This window comes from Ostrea edulis, chromosome 2 (genome assembly GCF_947568905.1).
Source record: "Ostrea edulis chromosome 2, xbOstEdul1.1, whole genome shotgun sequence".
NCBI lineage: Eukaryota > Metazoa > Mollusca > Bivalvia > Ostreida > Ostreidae > Ostrea > Ostrea edulis.
In genome coordinates this window covers 92,585,522-92,607,736 of record NC_079165.1, presented here as the reverse complement: position 1 = coordinate 92,607,736, position 22,215 = coordinate 92,585,522, and the positions used below count along the sequence as shown (strand labels likewise).

At 35.0% G+C, this 22,215-nt stretch overlaps 1 protein-coding gene across 3 annotated transcripts in view; it reads right to left on the bottom strand.

The window, feature by feature from the left end:
* LOC125678444 (uncharacterized) overlaps positions 1-17,906 on the bottom strand; it is a 30,930-nt gene extending 13,024 nt beyond the window's left edge. The window contains exons 1-2 of one of the 3 annotated variants that reach the window (XR_008800281.1): positions 17,814-17,906; positions 5,810-15,432 (exon numbers count right to left, since the gene is read on the bottom strand). The gene's annotated coding sequence lies outside the window, so the exon portion shown is untranslated. Of the gene's footprint in view, positions 1-4,030; positions 4,656-5,809; positions 15,433-17,813 lie in introns of those variants that run through there. The other 2 variants (XM_056155511.1, XM_056155512.1) reach the window with 2 other exon arrangements.
* Positions 17,907-22,215: the final 4,309 nt, after the last annotated feature.

Sequence of the window (22,215 nt, the reverse complement as noted above, 5' to 3'; positions counted from 1 at the left end):
TTTAATTTACATGTATACAGTTCAACATATAAACTTTATATTTATCTCTATACATGATGTATCTGTTTATTCTACATGATGTGAAGTGGGTATATCTTTTAGCACCGACTCTTGCTGTCTCGTCTGTTGATGCATCAAGCATATAATTATATATTGCATTAGGGATAACACACATGTATCAACTGGGTACTAATGCTTACATATAAAACTTGAAATACTACTAATGAGTGGATTACTCCAAGAATTACTCTTCACTGTGTATTGTCTGTGAACTGTAAATCTACCCAGATTAGATTCAATAAGAATTGAAGGTCAAAATCATGGTGGTAACGCAAAGCCACTGCATACAAGATTTTCGAGTCTTGTTAAATGGAATTGATAGTCTCCAACAATATCTACATTTAACTCATATGTGAAATCTGATAACAGTTTCAATATTCAGACAGATGGAAACCAATGTAATTCAGACGAAAAGGGAATGCAACTCTAAATACCAAGGAAAAACAAGAAAGGCCATTGTGAATCAGCAGCTGATGTCCTATACAACCATCCTTCCATGACATATGCAATGGGAAGGTAACAGCTACGTATATAAAATGGTATTAAAATCCCACACTCGTTCCATATATGATATAATATCCCTTGAATATTATAAGTATCTACTTATTCCAAATACATGTAGTTTAAAATTAAGTCGGAAATTCTTACATTTTTTTTTTCTTTTAAAGTTTAATTTCAGGAAACAAAGCCTGCCTGAAACTCCAAAATAACATTTCCAGAAAGCTGAAGATCAACAAAAAATGGCTAGTAATGCAACTAACATCTTACAATCCAGATTTCATTCCACTGAAAAGAAAAGGGGCAGAGTAAGAAGTTTTTATTTATGAAAGGTAGATATATGTTGAAAATTCTTAAAATATATATTGTTAGCTCACCTGAGCTGAAAGCTCAAGTGAGCTATTTTAATCACCTTTTATCTGCCGTCTGTCTGTAAACTTTACACATTTTCATCTTCTCCAGAACCACTGGGCCAAATTCAACCAAACTTGGCGTAGATCATCCATGGCTAAAGGTGATTCAAGTTTGTTGAAATGAAAGGCCATGCCCCTTCAAAGGGGAGATAATCACAAAAATGTAAAAATAGGGGGGGGGGGTATTTAAAAATCTCTGCAAGAACCACTGGGCCAGGAAAGTTCAAATTTTACATGACAGCTCTCTGACATAGTGCAGATTCAATTTTGTTAAAATCATGGCCCCAAGGGTAGGGTGGGCCACAATAGGAGATAAAGGTTTTATGTACAAGTATATAGGACAAATCTTTTTTTTAAAATATCTCTTGAACTATTTAAGCATGGGCTTTTATATTTTGTATATACATTCTTTACGAAAAGTTCTTACATGTGATGCAATGGTGTTCGATCTTGCGACTTTGACCTGGAAGTTTGACCTACTTTTGATAAAGATCTGACCTATTCAATATCTCAATTATTCAAGATAGAGCTTTCATATTTTGTATGTAGATTTCGTATGGCATGATCTTTTGTATCATACCATGATCAATTAGCTTGTGACCTTGTTCTTATCCAGAACAGCAAGATCATGTCAATCATATTGGTGTTGAGGCATTTCTATGTTATGTGAATTCATTTTCAATAATGTTGTGATCCTTCGGGGCTCATGTAGGCTGGGGCCACAATATGGGATAAACAGTTACATTTTTCATGGGAATAAAAATTGAAATCTTTTTAAAATCACAACAGCTGTACAATGGCAGGGCCAAGGTGACTCCGGTGAGCAATGTGGCTCTTTATCCTCTTGTACTGTTTAAGATGCATGTATTTAAAATTTATCGTGAGGTATATTTGCATTTATTTTTTCAGAAATTTTGCATGTCCATGTCTTGGAAGGTGACTAGGTGGGAAGTCAATAGATGCTTACCAGATCAGATGCTTGCAGAGGATACTGGGGATAAAGTGGCAGAAAATGATGAAAAACAGGGAAGTGGCAGACAGGGCTGACATGAATGCAATAAACAATGAGCTGAGGAGACGGTGATGTAACTATATAGGACACATGCTATGGATGGGAGGTGACAATGACAGTGAGATGGCGTTAGGTTGGACACCAGAAGGGAAGAGGGCATTTAAGAGACCGAAAACAACCTGGTGAGGAACAGTAGAAGCAGAAAGAAAGATTGCAGAATGGAGAAACTGGAATGAGATCAAGATGGTAGCAATAGAACAGAGGGGATTGGAGAGAGTCTCGGCCCTGTGTGGTTTGGCATGGAGAGAACTAAGTAATGTCTAGATTGTTGTAGATAGGATGACCAGGAATATGAATGGATGTGCTGGAAACTGTACTAAGACCCTTATGTATTTGGATAGATTTACATACCATCTTGATTTTGCTATGAAAAACTTGAAAAAAAAATCCTCAACTCATACTGTAGCTGACATTGCATGTACTTATTAATATCTCAAATGAACATATTTTTAGACATACGATATCTAAACTATGGAGTCCATGTACATTTCCAAAATGGATTATAGGTTATGATGTATGTGTGGAATCTTTTCCTATGTTAGCACATTAGTTTAAATGATGATGTATATCTTACGACTATGGAAGAAAATGTGTTGAAAACAGAATATGTGTCTAGAGGAGTTGTTGCCCTTGAATGTAATTCATTATTTACATGAGGTTGAAAAATAATCCAGCACACAGTAATACTAAATGCATTATGTTAAAATACCTTTATGAATGGTATAAGTGATACTGTAAATTACTGATTGATACACTTTGTGAAATCATATTATTGTTATGTTTAATAAATTTCAAGGCTGCACATTTGTACATTTTACAATATAATATTCTGCACTGTTAAACTAACTGCAAAATCTCTCAATGGCATAGGAATATATATTAATGCCTAATAAAAACACTTATTTTGTACAAAAACAAGAGAAACCTAATAAAACGACGATAGATTGTCACTTTTAGTGTACAGAAATACATAAGGAAGAATTATTGTCTTGCAAGACAATAATTATTTAATTACCAAAATCCATGCGATATTCATACACATTCATGTGCCTGTTTTGAGGTTAAAAGGTGTTTGAAATAATTAAATACTGGTGTTATTAGTGAAATATACATATATGATATGGAGCAATTTTCATTTAATTGAATTTTTGGTATCAGAATGACAGAGAATGCCCCTTTAAGAATAACCATCTTCAATGCACATCATTTTAAATAATGATCTTTATCGTAAAAACATCATTGCCTCTCCAAATTGTATATGTGGTCATATTGAAGATGCTCATCATTTCTTCTTTGCATGCAAAAGATACTCTCAAGCAAGAAATTGTTTTTTCAATGAACTGCTTCAGCTAAATGATATTGCTATTGTCAATACCCACCTTTTATTATGGGGAAATGAATATTTTTCAAATGATGTAAATTTTTATATTTTCAGAGCAGTTCAGAAGTTTATTAAGAACTCTAACAGATTTTAATCGGACCTATATATCATAATTTTAAAACATGTTTTGCATTTTATGCCCGATAATGTACTTGCATGAACCTAAACATATATTGTATATTATTATAATTGTACATTATAACTAATATTATATTCGCTGTGGTACGACAATCTTTATTTGTACATGTATAGCATAATATATTTTGTATACGGGAGAGGTTGTCTAAGTTGCTAGAACTTGTAACCAATCCCTTTGTATAATAAAATGTGTTCAAATCAAATTAAAGCACATCATAATGACCTTGTTTAGCTTGAAAGAATATTGGCTATAAGGAATCTTGATCATAAATATTAAAAATATTTTTTAATTTCTCTCAAGGAGTTCCTTATAAACAAGCAAAAAATTATGATACCAATTCTTTTAACACAACTTTCAAGAAATGCAATAAAATTTGGAAAGTCTAACAGATTGAAACACACAAGAGTCAATGAAAAGGCTGTTGTAGTGAACAGCAAAAGTCATCTGCTATTCAAAAGTATGTGTACCTAGTCACCAAGGGCAAGGATAGAGGTCGTGTGGTTCTGCATTTCACAGGGCCAGTTAAGGGCCTACAAGAATACAGTGTTAATGACAATTATTTCCATGAATAATGAGAGATAAGAAATACTTTATTTGATGCACAAAGACACCAAATTAAAAGTGGAGCTTGTTCATCCTTAGTGACATCCCTCTCATTATCGTCCATGCAGTCTTTCATGTGTCTTATAAAGCTGTGCAAACACTAGTGCTTGCATAATGCAGACACGTGAAGTGTGGATAGTGTACGTGTACAGATGTGTACATACCACCACCCCTCAACTGTCTACAAAATATATACCTGTAGAACCAGTAATATCACCAGGATATGTTATTTCCCCACCGATCACCTTCATAAGTCATTATGAAGTCCGTTCTACATTCTATGATCTCTGGTGAGATATTGATACATACTGTACCACTGGATCTAAAAGAAAGCCGTTGTATCACCGTCCCATTCCAATATTTGATATCCTTTACTCTCAGTCGCTTTAAATCAGAGACGGGAGGCTTTTAATTTTGATAAAGTTGATTTTCCGTTATATTTACATGCATAGTAAATTATCATCCCTTGCAAATTATGATATACTGACTGACAACTCCCCCCCCCCTTACGTTGCATGGTAGGACGAATCCGCCCCCTTCTTTACATGTATGGTGTTGAAGTTTGGAATAGAGAACATCTGTTATGGATATTTTGGTCCCTTTTAATTTTCATTTGAAGTCAAAAATTTTAGACGATCGCGAGTTATCCTCTGCTACGTTACCCCCCCCCCCCTTTCCCTTCAGAAAAAAAACCACGCTATGTGTCTGTCTGATGCTCTTAAGATTCTTATGTGCCACAAAAATGGAAGTTCGGTAAAATTTCTGGCAATTTTCTTGCATATTGTAATGAATTTTTTTTTTATAGTCAATATTAGCCCTATCTAGATTGAAAAAAATAATATGTCTCTGATATAAAGCCTACCAAAAATACCGTGTTATTTCATTCCAAATGTACCTAGCAAAATTTGTCATGTAATTGCATATGTAAGGTATTTTATATCTATTAGAAAATATTTTATTAAGATTAATTTTTCGAATTTGAATATGGCGTATTATACGCTAACAATTATTCCGGAAATATATTATCTATTGGTGACGTTTCACCCAAGTAAGTATAATAATATCGCGAGAATACCGCTTGTTTTCATCTGCCCATGTAGCACATTCAAATGTAAATAGATGTATTTATTTTTCCGCATGGGCTACCGTACACATTGGCAGCGACACAATTGAATGAGTTATCGTTCCTTATACATGATATTCTATAATGTACATCACAGGCCTATGAATTTCTATCGATACACCGCAAGTTGTGTAGTAAGGGTGCTATGTATATCCCCTCTATTCATGCCAGTCGCAGAAAGTTTAAAAAATAGGGAAGTGTTGCTTGACTGCATCTATATTTCGGTGCATTTGAAACTTTTGAAGCGATAGTCAGTCCTGGTCACAGTTCTGCACGCTAAAGGTCGGATACTGTACTCTTCCTTCCCAAATGCGGCTACGATTCGACGAGAAGGTTAAAAAGTTGCATACCTGGTGTAAATATGTATAGAGGATATATATATCACCCTTACTACACATCTTAACGGTGTATTGATAAAAATTCAGAGGCCCGTGATTACAAACAGTTCTAGCTAGTAACATTTAACTGATCACCGACTCGATTTCAAAATTCATAATTATAATAATATTCCCCCACTTACTTTCATTATTCCAGTGCAAGTTCTACAGCATAACATGTGATGACAGTGTTGCGAAATTTCGTAAATCGATACACATCTCGCCCTGAGCTACGGAAGAACATATTTGACTGAACCATGTTATCGTACAAAATAGGCTCACTTATTTATTTTTTAAATGAACGTCCTAAGACAATATAAAAAAAGTTTGAACACAACTACTTATTTACATAAGACCCACCACTATTTCATATATGAAAACAAGAAGCCGTACACAAATTGACAAAGAACACAAATAAATAACATATTTCATGAAAGAATATACAGATAAGAAGGCATAAGATTTAGAGGAGGAAATAAATCAGTACAAGCAAAAGTGGATGTCACATAAAAAAACAACAGTAAAATTCACATAAAAAGCAACAGTAAAATTCACATAAAAAACAACAGTAAAATTCACATAAAAAACAACAGGTAAATTAACATAAAAAACAACAGTAAAATTCACATAAAAAAACAACAGGTAAATTAACATTAAAAACAACAGTAAAATTCACATAAAAAACAACAGTAAAATTCACATAAAAAAAACACAGGTAAATTCACATAAAAAACAACAGTAAAATTCACATAAAAAAACAACAGGTAAATTAACATTAAAAACAACAGTAAAATTCACATAAAAAACAACAGTAGAATTCACATAAAAAACAACAGTAAAATTAACATAAAAAACAACAGTAAAATTCACATAAAAAACAACAATAAAATTCACATTAAAAAACAACAGTAAAATTCACATAAAAAACAACAGTAAAATTCACATAAAAAACAACAATAAAATTACATAAAAAACAACAATAAAATTACATAAAAAACAACAATAAAATTCACATTAAAAAAACAACAGTAAAATTAACATAAAAAACAACAGTAAAATTCACATAAAAAACAACAATAAAATTCACATTAAAAAACAACAGTAAAATTCACATAAAAAACAACAGTAAAATTCACATAAAAAACAACAATAAAATTACATAAAAAACAACAATAAAATTCACATTAAAAAAACAACAGTAAAATTCACATTAAAAAAAAACAACAGTAAAATTCACATAAGAACAACAGTAAAATTACATAAAAAACAACAGTAAAATTCACATTAAAAAAACAACAGTAAAATTCACATTAAAAAAAAAAACCACAGTAAAATTCACATAAAAAACAACAGTAAAATTCAAACAAACTTGCAACATTATAAAGCACAAAATATCTTATATTAGAAACTAGATAAATAGTATTAAGAATTTAATATTTCACCCATTCTCAATATAAGGGATCAAACAATGTCGCTCCATTATTATCTAAGAGAATTAACCTCCGTGCTATATTTTCATCAACATTATGAATATGTTTATATGATTAAAAAAGAAAATACAATAGGATTGGTTTGGAAGGATATTTAACTGGTTTCAAATTAGGAAATAGTAGCGTATTTGAAATGTACGTTACTGTCTCCGAGTAATACTTTACGTCTTGATCATGTCTACAAAATCCCCGTTTATGAATATTAGGTTAAAATGTCCTGATAAAACAAACCAAAATATCGTATAGATGGCATTGCTCATTGTTTCTTTCCGTCCTTGTGATAATAAATGATTTATCTCGTATAATGTACCTGTCGTATATTCTATTTTCGCCCAATTTTTTAATAATCGCAAAGATTAGAGACCCGACTAGTCGTTTCCTGTAGGTACATTGATATGCTAATTGTGTCTTACCTAAAGTTTAGGCTAAACGTTGATATACTCTCTGTCTCATTAAATGAAACAATGATTCTTAAGTTTATCAATTTGTTTTCAAATTCTTAACTGAAAATCTCTGCAACTTTTAAATCTATATTTGGAAGAAAAAAAATTATTGTCTTCTTGTACTGATAGTGAAAATCGTGTTTCCATATGCAATGTCCACACGTGTTTGAACTTTCTTCGTTAAAATCTTCGAAATGTACATTACCAAACATGCAATTTTAAAAAAGGAAAAACCACCAAAATATTACTATCAACGTTATAATTTCTTAATACTGTCTGGAAACATTTCTTCAAACTGATTTTTATTTCTTTACAGTTGATTTCGTGACGTTTATTTGTGTGTTATTGAAAGTTGGAAATGTACGTTACCAAATCGCATTTCACATTTTAAGTATATTCTTTTGGGTTTGCGGTAGTTTTGAACACGTTTCCTTTCATTGAAATAGTGTTTACAAATATACTGAAACAAAAATTAATGATGCTTTGAGTTTTTCTTACTGACAATAATCATGAAATGTACTTTACATTTATATCAGGCATCTAAATTGCCAAACTATATGTAAAATTTGTTAATGATGACAAAAGAAGAGCTAACTGTGTAGACGTTAAACACTCACAATTTAAAAAAAGACAGGTGTATTCCAAACTGATCGGTACAAACACAATGAGAAGAACCGATAAAAGTATTATATCAATAAAATATTTCTTTTTATCTGAACGAAAATTCACCATTATTTTAAGAGTGCGGAAATATTTGAACGCTTACATTCAGAAAGATCATTTTGTTAAACTAGGTTGGTGTATATTCATTGGTGTTAAAACACAACTCCAAAATTATAATTTTCTTCAATAACACTCTTAATTACAGACCTATTTTGATGATACAGCGACGGTAACGTACATTTTTCGTGCATATTTTAAATGAAATTATCCTCTTTTTTAACACTTTGTCATTATTTCATGTATTTAGATTTGATAAAAAGAAAATATGAGACAAAATCTATATACATTTTATTTTCATTATACATAATAGTAATATTAATATCTTTAACTTTTATTATTAACAAATCATTTTGGTGTTTGAGCTCTTATATTGAGAATGGGTGTATATGATTTAAACATTATTATGAATCAATAATGGTTGATATAAATAAACATAAAATTTTAAACCTCATCCTAATACTACACTCAACAAGGCAAATATCACCAAGAAAATAAAATAGAAAAGAGAAAGATTTCACTAAGCCATAGACAAACAGCACATAAAAAGCTGCATAGATAACGAGGACAGAAGCAACATATAGAACTACGCACACTGGACCTAAGAAATGATGGGGGTTATAATTAAAAACTATTAAAGGTGAGTAGACTATAAATCCATCTCAGTGGAAACGACTATTACCCATCTCAATCACTCTCACACCTGTCCTCACCTCTTAGGACAAATCTCGTCAACATTTGTATTTGGATCCACTATCGCCTCACCCGACCTGACAGAATGTCCAGACCAAAATAGTACTTATACTCCAACTGTTCTTTCCAAAGATGACATTCTTCAAAATCATGCTTCAATTTTAGACACATTTAATATACCAGTCAATGGGATGGATGGTTGATAATATATACTTTAACGTCCCTTCCGAGAATCTCTCACTCACAAGTTGCACAATTAAGGCCTATGCTCGGCGCTTAGGGCCTTTATGCAGGAAGGGACCTTTATCGTGCCACGCATGCTGTGACAAGAAGCCTCGGTTTATGCAGTGTCACCCGAAGGACCGCCCCATTCAATCGCCTCTTGCGACACGCAAGTAGTATTGAAGACAGATTTTTCCAACTACTGTAGAATCATTTAAATTCGTGGGGATCAATTTTCGTGGATTACTGAAATTTTACGGGTTTGTGGGGACGTAATTTCGTGGATTTATATATTTGTAAGAAAGATAACTTTAAAAAATAATAGTTGTCTTTATTCGTTGAGGATGTAAATTCGTGGATGAGAGGTACCGACGAATTCCACGAAAATTGAGCCACCACGAATTCTAATGATTCCACAGTACACTCCCCCGAAAACACCCGATTCCACCTCTGGTATATCCAGGGGTCCATGTTTGCCCAACTCTTTATTTTGTATTCCTTATAGGGGGTATATTCACTGGGAGTTTAACGTTTATATTCCAAGGTCAATGTGTTTAGCATAGCGACTGTGAAATACTAGCATAGCGGCTGTAGAACACTAGCATAGCGGCTGTGAAATACTAACATAGCAGTTGTGAAAAACTAACATAGCGGCTGTAAAATACAAACATAACAGCTGTGAAATACTAATATAGCGGCTGTGAAATACTAGCATAGCGGCTGTCAAACACTAGCATAGCGGCTGTGAAATACTAGCATAGTGGCCGTGAAATACTAGCATAGCGGCTGTGAAATACTAACAGCGGCTGTGAAATACCAGCATAGCGGCTGTGAAATACTAACATAGCGGCTGTGAAACACTAGCATAGCGGCTGTGAAATACCAGCATAGCGGCTGTGAAATACTAGCATAGCGGCTGTGAAACACTGGCATAGCGGCTGTGAAATACTAACATAGCGGCTGTGAAACACCAGCATAGCGGCTGTGAAATACTAGCATAGCGGCTGTGAAATACCAGCATAGCGGCTGTGAAATACTAGCATAGCGGCTGTGAAACACTAGCATAGCGGCAGTGTTTCTGGCATAGCGGCTATGAAACACTAGAATAGCAGCAGTAAAAACTTACATAGCGGCTGTGAAATACAATTCAGTGGAATTTTGGGAATATATTGGTTGTGTGGAGTTATATAAAGACAGCTAATTTAAATGTAAAATACCGAAATAGTGCATTTACTGAGGGTGTGCTATAGATCTATGGTTTTCCGTCATGAAGAAATTGTTTTATACTTCGAAGTTCACAAGTTTGAATTCGAACTACACTTATACTTTGCAACTAACAATTACTTTTTCCCAATTTGGGAATGGGGTGGGTATTATCTAGATTCATAATAACAATTATATTACAAATGATTCTTAGTGCACCTACAGTGAAAATTCTTTTTAATTTGAAGCTAAATTCTTTAAATTTTAAATTTCATTTAACAAAGAAATTATAGGTGATATCTGTATTCATTTGATTTAATTCACAGGTACTGCGGTCTACGGATGTTTGACATGGGTATGTCGATGTTATGTTAAACCAAACCATGGTATTATTAAAGCCCAAGAGATGATGCAGAGGATAAAAACCAAAGAGTTGAAGACAATGATAAAACATGTTTCTACAGTTTGACGACATTCCATTTTCACATAGAAAGTCCCGAGTTCCAAAGAGGATGTGAATATATGATGGTGGAAGCAAAGGGTTATCAAATGCAAAGAAACTGCACAAGAGTTTTGGTGAAACTCCCGTATAAAAATGAATGTAATGGATCAAATTAGTGCACAAACGCATTTGACGGTTCAGTACAAACCTTATCATAGGTGAGTGGTTCATAACTACCATTGGCTGCATTTCAAATATCTACATTTTATTCATATATAGCCACCAATATGATATGTTTCTACAGTTTGACGACATTCCATTTTCGCGTGAGTGAAAAAGAGGGATTGTATAAAAAGAGCCACTCGTGCTTTTACATTCCAATGATTTAAAATAATATTTTGATTTTGACTGTAATTGTAAGTGACTGTTGCAGGGGAAGTTCATTTCATTTTTAAAAAAATATTATTTTTGTCCCTGATATATCATTTTGTATAGTTTTACTTGTCTAAAATAAAGGGTTTTTTTTAAAATCTGCATTTAAAAATAAATGGAACAAGAATACACTCTATAGAGTTCAAACACTGCGTTTACACTGAAATTTGGAAAATAAATTTACAGGAAGATACAGCTGAATGCATTCTCATGGCCTCAATAAAAAGGGGATTAAAGACATGTAGTAAATCAGTATTTTGCAAAACAAAGTTACTTAATAGATCCACAGAAATTACCTTTTCTTTAACACCAGATACCAAGAAGAAAACATCAATTAAAACTTCATGTCAATCATTCATATATTTAGTTAGCTGAATAACTGTAGCTCTCCGGAAAAAAATTGGGACAGACCAGAGATCTACTGATCCACCCCTTATAAAAAACTTTCGATTTACGGCGCAGAAAAAAATGCGCACGGTTAAGGCCTTGTATTCCCGAAAACTCACAGCCTCAATAGATTTCGTTTGTTGACGTAGCCATGTTAGGTAGTCAGTCAATTTGAACCCTGTTGCTATTTGTATCTATTCATAATATTCGATACGAGTGATGAATTCAGTCTTCATTTATCATAAACAAGAATAATTAGTAAATATTGAAAAATATATAATTTTATAAATGTAAAATAAGCTCTCGAGTATTGAAAATGCTACACAAGTCTAGTCTGGTCCCTTGCACTCCATTACAATAGTGAAGTGTAAAATCAGAGTTGAACGCCGTGAATTTAGTTCAATATTCAAACCTATTTGAATGATTTTTGTTTAACTAAACTGGGGTGATTTCATCCAACATATTTCGCTGAAATATTTGTAGGGATATTTGAGTATGAGTAAGGATTGAGTGATTGAATATTGTTTAACATCCCTCTCGAGAATATTTCACTCATATGGAGACGTCACCACTGCCGGTGAAGGGCTGCAAAATTTAGGCCTATGCTCGGCGCTTATGGCCATTGAGCAGGGAGGGATCTCTATCGTACCACACCTGCTGTGACACGCCGGGGCCTCGGTTTTTGCGGTCTCATCCGAAGGACCGCCCCATTTAGTCGCCTCTTACGACAAGCAAGGGGGTACTGAGGACCTATTCTAACCGGTGTATGAGTATGGAAAAGAAAATGAGATGTGCTAAACACTAAAAACAAGTTTTAAAATTGTATTCATAATTAAATTGAATTGAAAAAAAAACCCTGCTTTAAGTGAAATTTAACCCATGTAAACAAAAACATGACATGCGCCTTGTTTACATTACAAACAATCGTGAGCTCTGTATCTATCATGTACCCTGACAACTGATATTCAATTTTTTTTGTTAACTATTAGAAGTACGTTAGTGAAGCATTAAACATTAAATGTGGAAAAATAGAATTTGAGAATTTTCGGCTCAAATCGTGTCCATGTCCCTTAAATGAATATTTGAAGGTATTGTAACCTGTTACTTGGTTTTCTACTTTTATCATGTTTGATCAATAATAATTAGTGACATTGTATTGTGCATTACGATGTATTCCTTCAGAAGTGATCTCGTATATTTTGACATGTCTCATGTTAACATGTGTTCCAATAGTTAAGTTATTCATTTACGAGTTTAGAGCAATCTCGAATCATTTCATGTACTTATGTGCATTCCCTTGAATATTTCCTGTTCTAATTACCAGTTTTAGTTTCATGACGGGTAGTAGTAGTAATAATATTGGGGAATGTCAGGTGGATATTTACATTTCATGTTTTGGCTGCCATCATCTTTTTAGGAGTGCAGTATCACTCGTCACTTCCGGTTTGGTGACGAAGATATTTACATGGTTGTGAGATAGTATTTACTATGTGGATCATTTAGACATATGAATTAATGTTCTTTAACAATTTGAGGTTGAAAATTCATTGTTATTTATTACATACTACATGTAACCAGTCATATTTTAAGGAACTATATTTGTTTACGGCATCGTTGTTAGTAACTGTATTCATACGCACACTAGACAGATTATGTTTCACCCACATGCATGAGATATTGTGATATTTATTTACTTGTTTGGATTAGCAAATTGAGCGTCTTAATGTATGTTACTCAGTCTTAATTATTGGTACTTATTGATATTTCTTTCGTGCTTGTACGGTAGCCTGTACGGGAAAAAGTAGTTCTGTGTAGGAAATTGTGTGGGAGCCGATGCCACCGTACAAGTCGCTGATTGGTTAGAAGCCTGTACGGCGTATTTTAATTGGTTAACTACATGTATAGTCATGTGGTCTAGGACCGAAGGTTATATAAGTAAGCTCGCTACGTTACTACGGCAGATTTCTACAAGTTCAGCGGCGGTAACATTCAAATCTCTTGGAAGAAAATTAAGGTGAGACTACTCATAATGTAATAATCATAGTAAATACTTAGTTAGAAATCTCCTACCATATTGGACAACCAAAACTTGTATTTCTGAAAATTCAGCACTTGTATAAAACCTGTCGTAGTACACAGAGTTCACCACATGAAGATATTTTTATTGTGCCTTGATTTGTTCATTCATCATAATGAATACAGATTAAGACTGAAAAGTTTCTAGTATTCTTCACCAAAAATGGGAGAGAAGTGTGACCGAGATATTGTTTATTGAAGTTAAATGATCTTTGGAATTATCCTGACATGAGTGGATCTGCTGAGGATTCAAAAATATCCTTGGGTAGCTTACAGTATGTTTGGGCATCTTCACTTTTCATGAGTATAGTAGGAAAATATGTTAAGAATTTTATATCTTAAATACATGAGACAGTGATGCAGCGATGTAAGGCCTCAACCGTGCGCATTTTTTCTGCGCCGAAAATCGAAGGTTTTTATAAAGGGTGGAACTGTTACTCTGTGATCTGTTCCAATAGCTTTTATCCTTGGACGAATTTGGCTCCACTTTTTTGGCACGCTGTTTTTGACTATATTTAGCTCTAAAACTTCATAGTTATTTCGGATTTCAAACATTTCGGTTGAGCATCACTGAAGAGACATTATTTGTCGAAATGCGCATCTGGTGCATCAAAATTGGTACCGTATAAGTTTTACATACAGTTATGCAGCTAATATCTAATCATTTTGATTTTTCCAGACTTTCGCTCAGCCACATACATAATGTCGTTTTCATCCACACAGATTCCTACCGGTGACCGAATAAGGTGTCTATCAACAAGCAACCGAAATTCCCCATCTTTATCTATAATATGAATACAGTGCTTCTTCTTATCGGCGATCAGAATTTGACCATGTCTATCGCAAACAAGGTGTCCGGGCTCAAACTGGGATTGTGGTCTCCCACTGTACTTATATCGGGAGATCCCCGAGCTATTAAGGACAACGACGCAGTGAGCGTCGGCATCACTCACACAAATATCTGAATTTGCATTTTCGTAAACGTAAGAGGCATCCCGAAAGAAGAAATGGCCATTTGAATCACGCCAGATTTCCTGAACAATTGTGATCCCGGAATATCGAACAACTTTGTCTGATTCGCCCTTTTTGTACATGGAAACAAGTATTTCGTCTTTTGTTGTACTACAAAGACCTCGGGGTGTCCATCCTCCAGTAAATGTAATCAATGTCTCGGCTTTTTGATTCCTCACAACATTTAATACTTTCGCCGCTGAGACAGTAAACATAATCTCCCCCATTTTATTCAGAGCGATATCAAAAGGAGAATGGATTGATCCGCTACTGAATGTTTCTATGACAATTCCATTTAAGTCCAATTTCTTCACTGTATTCATGTCTGCAGAGGTCCACAAAAAGTCATCACGTGACTTCACCACTCTTGACAAAGGAGCATACCCACTGTCTATCGTTTGAATTACAGTCGGAGAAACTAAAGTCCTAGCTCTCATGTGTTCCAGAAACTTCACAACAATGTGATCCATCTTTGATGACAACACGTGTTTGCCAACGCATGATTGACAGAGGTGTTTCTTACAGCTCTTGCAGAAAATTTCCGCCGCTTCTTTCTCCACATCAGTTGGACAAATGTCGCATCGTATGATGTCTTGGGCAAATTGGATTTCTGCCATATTGGTATATGTTCACTGCATGCAGACACACTGAAAACATGAAATTCCGTGTAACTCACATATATAGATACAGATCACAGACACTGATTGAGAAATATTTTTCATAGATATATGATACAAGAGGCCCATGGGGCACATCGCTAACCTGAGTCACTTGGCCCAATTATCCAAAGATTTCCCCCTATATATTAGCATGTATAACTTTGTTCCCCATTGTGGCCCCATCTTACCCCCGGGGACCATGATTTTTACAAATTTGAATCTGCACTACGTAAGGAAGCTTTCGTGCAAATGTAAACTTCTTTGGCTCAATGGTTCTTGAGAAGAAGATTTTATGGATTTTTTTCTATTTATTAGTACGTAATAAAGGTCATGAGTTTAACAAACTTGAATCTGCACTGTGTCAGGAAGCTTTCATGTAAATCTCAGCTTTTCTTGCTCAGTGGTTCTTGAGAAGATTTTAAAACATTTTCCCTATATACTTGTATGTAAAACTTTGATCCCCTATTATGGCCCCATCTTGCCCCCAGGGGCCATGATTTTAAGAAACTTAAATCTGCACTATGTCAGAAAGCTTTCACTTAAATTTTTCTTTTCCTGGCCCAGTAGATCTTGAGAAGAAGATCTTTAAAGATTTTCCCTATATATTTGCATGTAAAACTTTGATTCCCTATTGTGGTCCCATCCTAATGCCGGGGGTCATGATTTTAACAAACTTAAATTTGCACTATGTCAGGACGTTTTCATGTAAATCTCAGCTTTTCTGGCTCAGTGGTTCTTGAGAAGAAGATTTTTAAAGATTCTCCTTATATTTGTATGTAAACTTTGATCCCCTCTTCTGGGCCCATCCTAATGCCGGGGGCATGATTTCAACAAGCTAAAATGTGCACTATGTCAGGAAGCTTTCATGTAAATCTCAGCTTTTCTGGCTCACTGGTTCTTGTTAAGAAGATTTTTTCGATATATTTGTATGTAAAACTTTGATCCCCTATCGCGGCCCTATCCTACCCCCAGGGGTCATGATTTTACCAAACTTGAATCTGCACTATGTCAAAAAGCTTTCATTTAAATTTCAGCTCTTCTGGACTTGCGGTTCTTGAGAAGAAGATTTTTAAATGACTCCACATTATTTTTGCATTTTTGTGATTATCTCTCCTTTAAAAGGGGCATGGCCTTTCATTTTAACAAACTTGAAAGCCCTTCATTCAAGGATGCTTTTGGCCAAGTTTGGTTATATTTGGCATAGTGGTTCTGGAGAAGAACTCGAAAATGTGAAAAGTTTACAAACAGACGGACAGACAGAAATACGACGGACAACAGGTGATCAGAAAAGCTCAAATGAGCTTTCAGCTCAGGTGAGCTAAAATAAACACCTTAAGAGACTAGATCAAAAGTTCAATGTCTGACAAAAAAATAAATTCACATAGTTTTATCCAAGACCCCCACCCCACCCTATAAAACTAAATATGATGAATGTTGAAACTCATCGATTGACAAGTAAAAGCATACGAGTATAAATAACACTCTGTTTACCTATTTTACTGTTTATTCCCAGTGTACATCAAAACTATTAAATGTTCATTTTAAAAAAATTAATATTATTATGTGGTTTTGAACAATCACTTGTCTTTTTCTATCACCAATATAGTGTAATCGATGACAGAAACTTATGGGAGTTTTTATCCCCCTTCCCCAAACTATCTGAATTTAGATTTTTATTCGACATTGGCCTTTTGATCTCGTCCCTAATGCTCTTCCAAAACATTGAATTTGAACTGTTCTTTCTACTTTGTCGGAGGGGGGGGGGGGCAATCGGAACACCTCGCCCTTTCCTCCGTTCTTACGTAGGAACGGAGGAAAGGGCGAGGTGTTCCGATTGGGAAGAGCACGTGATGAAAATATGGCGCGCCAGTTAATGAGGTCAGAGAATTGTGTACATCTTGGTCATGTAACTAAAGGGAGTAATCCGAAATTTTACTTTACAAAATCAAAGTATTAAGATCATTACTGTGGCACAAGTATATAAAAGTTTGTATTATATTTTTATAATTTACGTATTTGCTATTTCCTGTTGTATTCGGTACTATCGTGAAATCAACAAATTCTTTCATCATCAATCACCAAGCTGTAACAGGTTCTTTACTTGAAGCTGCTTGGTTAGTATAGCATTGTTATGTCAAAAGGCAACCATCCTAAGCTTTACTGCAGTAAATCATGATGGAATGTAAATTGATGTATTCATTGGTCCTCATAGGCTACCGTACACAAAGGGAGCGATACAACTTCTGGGTTGTCGTTCTTTATATATGATATTTACATACAAAACTAGTATACATTTAAAATTCGATTCTGATCACCGATTCGATTTAAAAACCCATATCCTTTTCTTAATGAAATATTCCCCCACTTACTTTCATTGTTCTAGTGCAAATTCTACAGCAAAACGTCTGAGAACGTGTTGCCAAATATCCTCAATCCATAAACATTAACCTATGGAAGAACATATTTGACTGAACCATGTTATCGTACAAAATAGATAGGCTGGCTTACGTATTTTTAAAATGAGCGTCCTAAGACAATATAAACCGGTAAGAACTCAACTACATAAGACCCAACACTAATGTATATAGCAATACAAGAAGCCGTACACGCTGTAGGAAATACAAACAAAGGGGCGTGGGGATTATAATTGAAAACTATTAAAGGTGAGTAGAGTCTATAAATATATCTCACTGGAATCGACTATGTACTCATCCCAATCACTCTCACACCTACCCTCACCTCTTAGGAGAACTCTCGTCAACATTTGTATTTGGAGCCACTGTTGCCACACCCCACCTGACAGAATGTCTAGACAATATCGTACTTATACTCCAACTGTCCTTTCAAAAGATTAAATTTTTCAAAATCATCCTTCAGTTTTATACACATTTTATATACCAAGTCAATGGGATGGATGTTTTGTTGTATAGTTTAACGTCCCGCTCGAGAATCTTTCACTCATATGAAAATGTCACCATTGCCGGTGAAGAGCTGCACAATTTAGGCCTATGTTCGGCGGTTACAGCCTTTGCGCAGGGAGAGGTCTCAATCGTGCCACACCTGCTGTGACACGGGACCTCGGTTTTTCCGGTCTCATTCGAAGGACCGCTCCATGTAGTCGCCTCTTACAACAAACAAGGGATACTGAGGACTTATTCTAACCGATTCGATATCTCCCAGTGAACTCGAAATAAAAGACACTACAGTCCTCCGTATCTGCTTCGTACATATCTTATTGAAAATAAATATTAACGACAAACTAACAACTCAACTTTATGACAAAGGGGATGATTTCAGCTTCTCAACCGTCAACTTCCTATTTTTATGTAGCAACATTCGATTATATCACCTGCATATAGTGTTTATATCCCTCAACTGATTCGATACACAAGATCCTGCACTGTGTATGATCAGTTTTTAAATCGAGGCTGTCTTCTGATGAACAGGTTGATGTTACAGAGGTCTCAACAGTCTCGTTTGAAATCAACGTTTCACAAATTCTATGGTTGTTATATAATGATCTAGTTTGTCAAGACCATCTACCATTGGGTCAAATGCTGTTTTACGTGTTTCATATAGATTGTTAATCCGTTCTTGGCACACTGATTTGTCAGTTTACCTGATCAAGATATAGGGCTCACTGCGGGTGTGGCCGGTCGACGTGGAATGTTTACTTATCCTAGGCACCTGACCCCACCTCTGGTGTAAATCAAATGTGGATTTTAAACAATTCTAAAGAACTTTTAGTAAACTTGAAATCGCAAAACTTTTCTGAAATCAATACTATCAAAACGTAGGACTTTTCAGCAATTTACATGACCATTCCTCACGATAAATTAAAGACTATACTTTTTTATATCATAGACAGTTGCTTCTTCAACAAAAGTGGAAAAACGCAAATATTCCTATCTCGTGATCAGACATCCAAAACATTACTTTGTTAAACGCCACTCTAATTCCACGCACAAGTATTCTGAAGTTGAAATAAAGAATATGCTGGAGTTCCTCATTGACAATATCTTCGTGGTCTTTGGTGATCAGGACTTCTAACAGTCCGTTGGAATCCCCATCGGCACAAATTGTGCTCTTCTGTTAGCTGACATGTTTTTATATTCATATGAAGCAGAATTTATTGAAATGTTTTACGTCAGAAGAAAAGATATCTTGCTGTGGTCTTCAATTCGACATTTAGATATATCGACGACGAATTATCTACTAACTTTAATATTTTTCATTCATATGTCGATTCGATATATCCCTGTGAACTCCACTTTTGCTTCATACTTAGATATTTTATTGAAAGTAGATATTAACGCAAACTAACAACTCAACTTTATGACAAAGGAGATGATTTCAGCTTCTCCATCGTCAACTTCCTATATTTATGTTGCAATATTCCATTATCACCTGCATATGGTGTTTTAAAATTATATATCTCAACTAATTCGATACGCAAGAGCTCGTTCTGCTTATGGTCAGTTTTTAATCGAAGCAGACTACAGACAAACAAGTTGATGGTGCAGGGGCTCCAACAGTCTCGTTTAAAGTCAACAATAAGAAAATTATATGGTCGTTATAACGATCTAGTTTACCAATACAACCTATTATTGGGTCAAATGCTGTCTGACGTGTTTCATACCGATTGTTAGGCCGTTCTTAGCACACTGATTTTGACTACGGATAACTCCGTTTACCTGATCAAGATATAGGGCTCACGGCGAGTGTGACCGTTCGACAAGGGATGCTTACACCTCCTAAGCACCTCATCCCACCTCTGGTGTGTCCAGGAGTCCGTGTTTGCCCAACTCTTTATTTTGTATTACTTATATTAGGAATTACGAGATTGATCACTGTTCGCTATCTTCACCTTTCATTAACTAGTTTTCAAATAATGATAAAGATTATAGATTGCAAATGACAAATAATAGATAAACAAATAAATAATAGATGCGTTATGAAATTGAATCCTTTAATCACAACAATATACAGGCTGAATATATATTGAATTATTAGGTAAATTTATATGGTTTAGAAAGATTATTTTGTCAACAAGTTTACTTGACAGTCTATTCCCAAGTTTCTTAATTAGAAGTCCAGCCGAAGAAAACAAATCTCTCAGAAGGAAATGGTGTCGATGGTACACACAGAAATTTCTTGGCATGTTTAGAGAGAACAGTATATTCATCTTCATTTTTGCGCCACCATAACGGAGAATCCTCGTTTGGTTGGATACACTCGCTTATCTAAGTTTTCCAGCTCATTCTTCCTTGTTGGTGTTTCCTTTTCGGTAGAGATAGTCGATTCCACTGGGTTTTCGTATCTATAGTTTTGACTACGGATAACTCCGTTTGCCTCATCAAGATATAGGGCTCACGGTGGGTGTGACCGGTAGTCACAGGATACTTACTCCTCCTAGGCACCTAATCCCACCTCAGGTATCTCCAGGGGTCCGTGTTCGCCCGGCTTTTCATTCATATTAGGAATGTTTTCTCGCTTATACGAGAAAGGGATGGGTCGTTCCTAGCACTTTTCGACTTGATCGTATCGTTGGTCATATCGGTGCTTTTTATATTATTTTAATCACAGGCAATTGCCTCGCTTGGGGTCGAATTTACTATTAAAGAGTATAGAACTCTAAATATAGGGTACCCAAGTTAGCCGATGTAAAAACAATAAACCAATTGATATAAAATGTTACTTTGTATTTGAATATATTCATACATAATCAATCTACATTACTACCAAAGTTCATCCCGAAATTCCATATACTTCCCAGGATATGCAAAAATGCCTATTATTTTTGGTCGACTTTTAGCTGGACCCTGGCACTATACGACTACACAGAATGTTTGAGCATAGCTTTCATTTAAATGTAAACTTCTCTGGCCCAGTAGTTCTTGAGAAAAATATTTTCAAAGATTTTCCCTATGTATTTGTATTATATGTAAAACTTTGATCCCCTATTGTGGCACCACTCTACCTTCGAGGGCCGTGATGTTACCAAACTTGAATTTGCACTATGTTGGGAAGCTTTCATTTAAAAGTAAACTTCTCTGGCCCAATAGTTCTTGAGAGGAAGATTTTTAAAGATTTTCCCTATATTTGTATGTCAACTTTGGTCCCCTATTGTGTTAATTTTAACGAACTTGAATCTGCATGGTGTCAGGAAGCTTTCATGTAAATTTCAGCTCTTCTGATCCAGTGTTTCTTGAGAAGATTTTTAAATGATGCCACCCTATTTTGCATTTTTGTGATTATCTCCCCCTTTGACAGGTGCACGGCCCTTCATCTGAACAAACTTGAAAGCCCTTCACCCACTGTTTTCAAGTTTGGTTGAAATTGGCCCAGTTAGTGGTTCTGGAGAAGAAGTGGAAAATGTGAAAAGTTTATAGAAAGATGGACGATGGACAATGGGTGATCAGAAAAGTTTACTTGCGCTTTCAGCTCAGGTGAACTAAAAATCCCATAACTCCTATATGGGATACAAAATTAACAGTTGGGTAAACATGGGCTCCTGGATATACCAGGTGGGATCAGGTGCCCAGGAGGAGTAAGCATCCCCTGTCAACCAGTCACACCCACTGTGAGTCCTATGTCTTGATCAGGTAAATGGGGTAATCCATAGTCAAAATCAGTGAATAAAGAACTATGGAGCCCCAAATTAAACTCAAATAATTGAAGATATCTTCATAACAACATGTTTAACATCACTGATCAACTTGAACTACTCCCGCGAAATACAGTCCTTTTCATCATATGACACTCTCAATG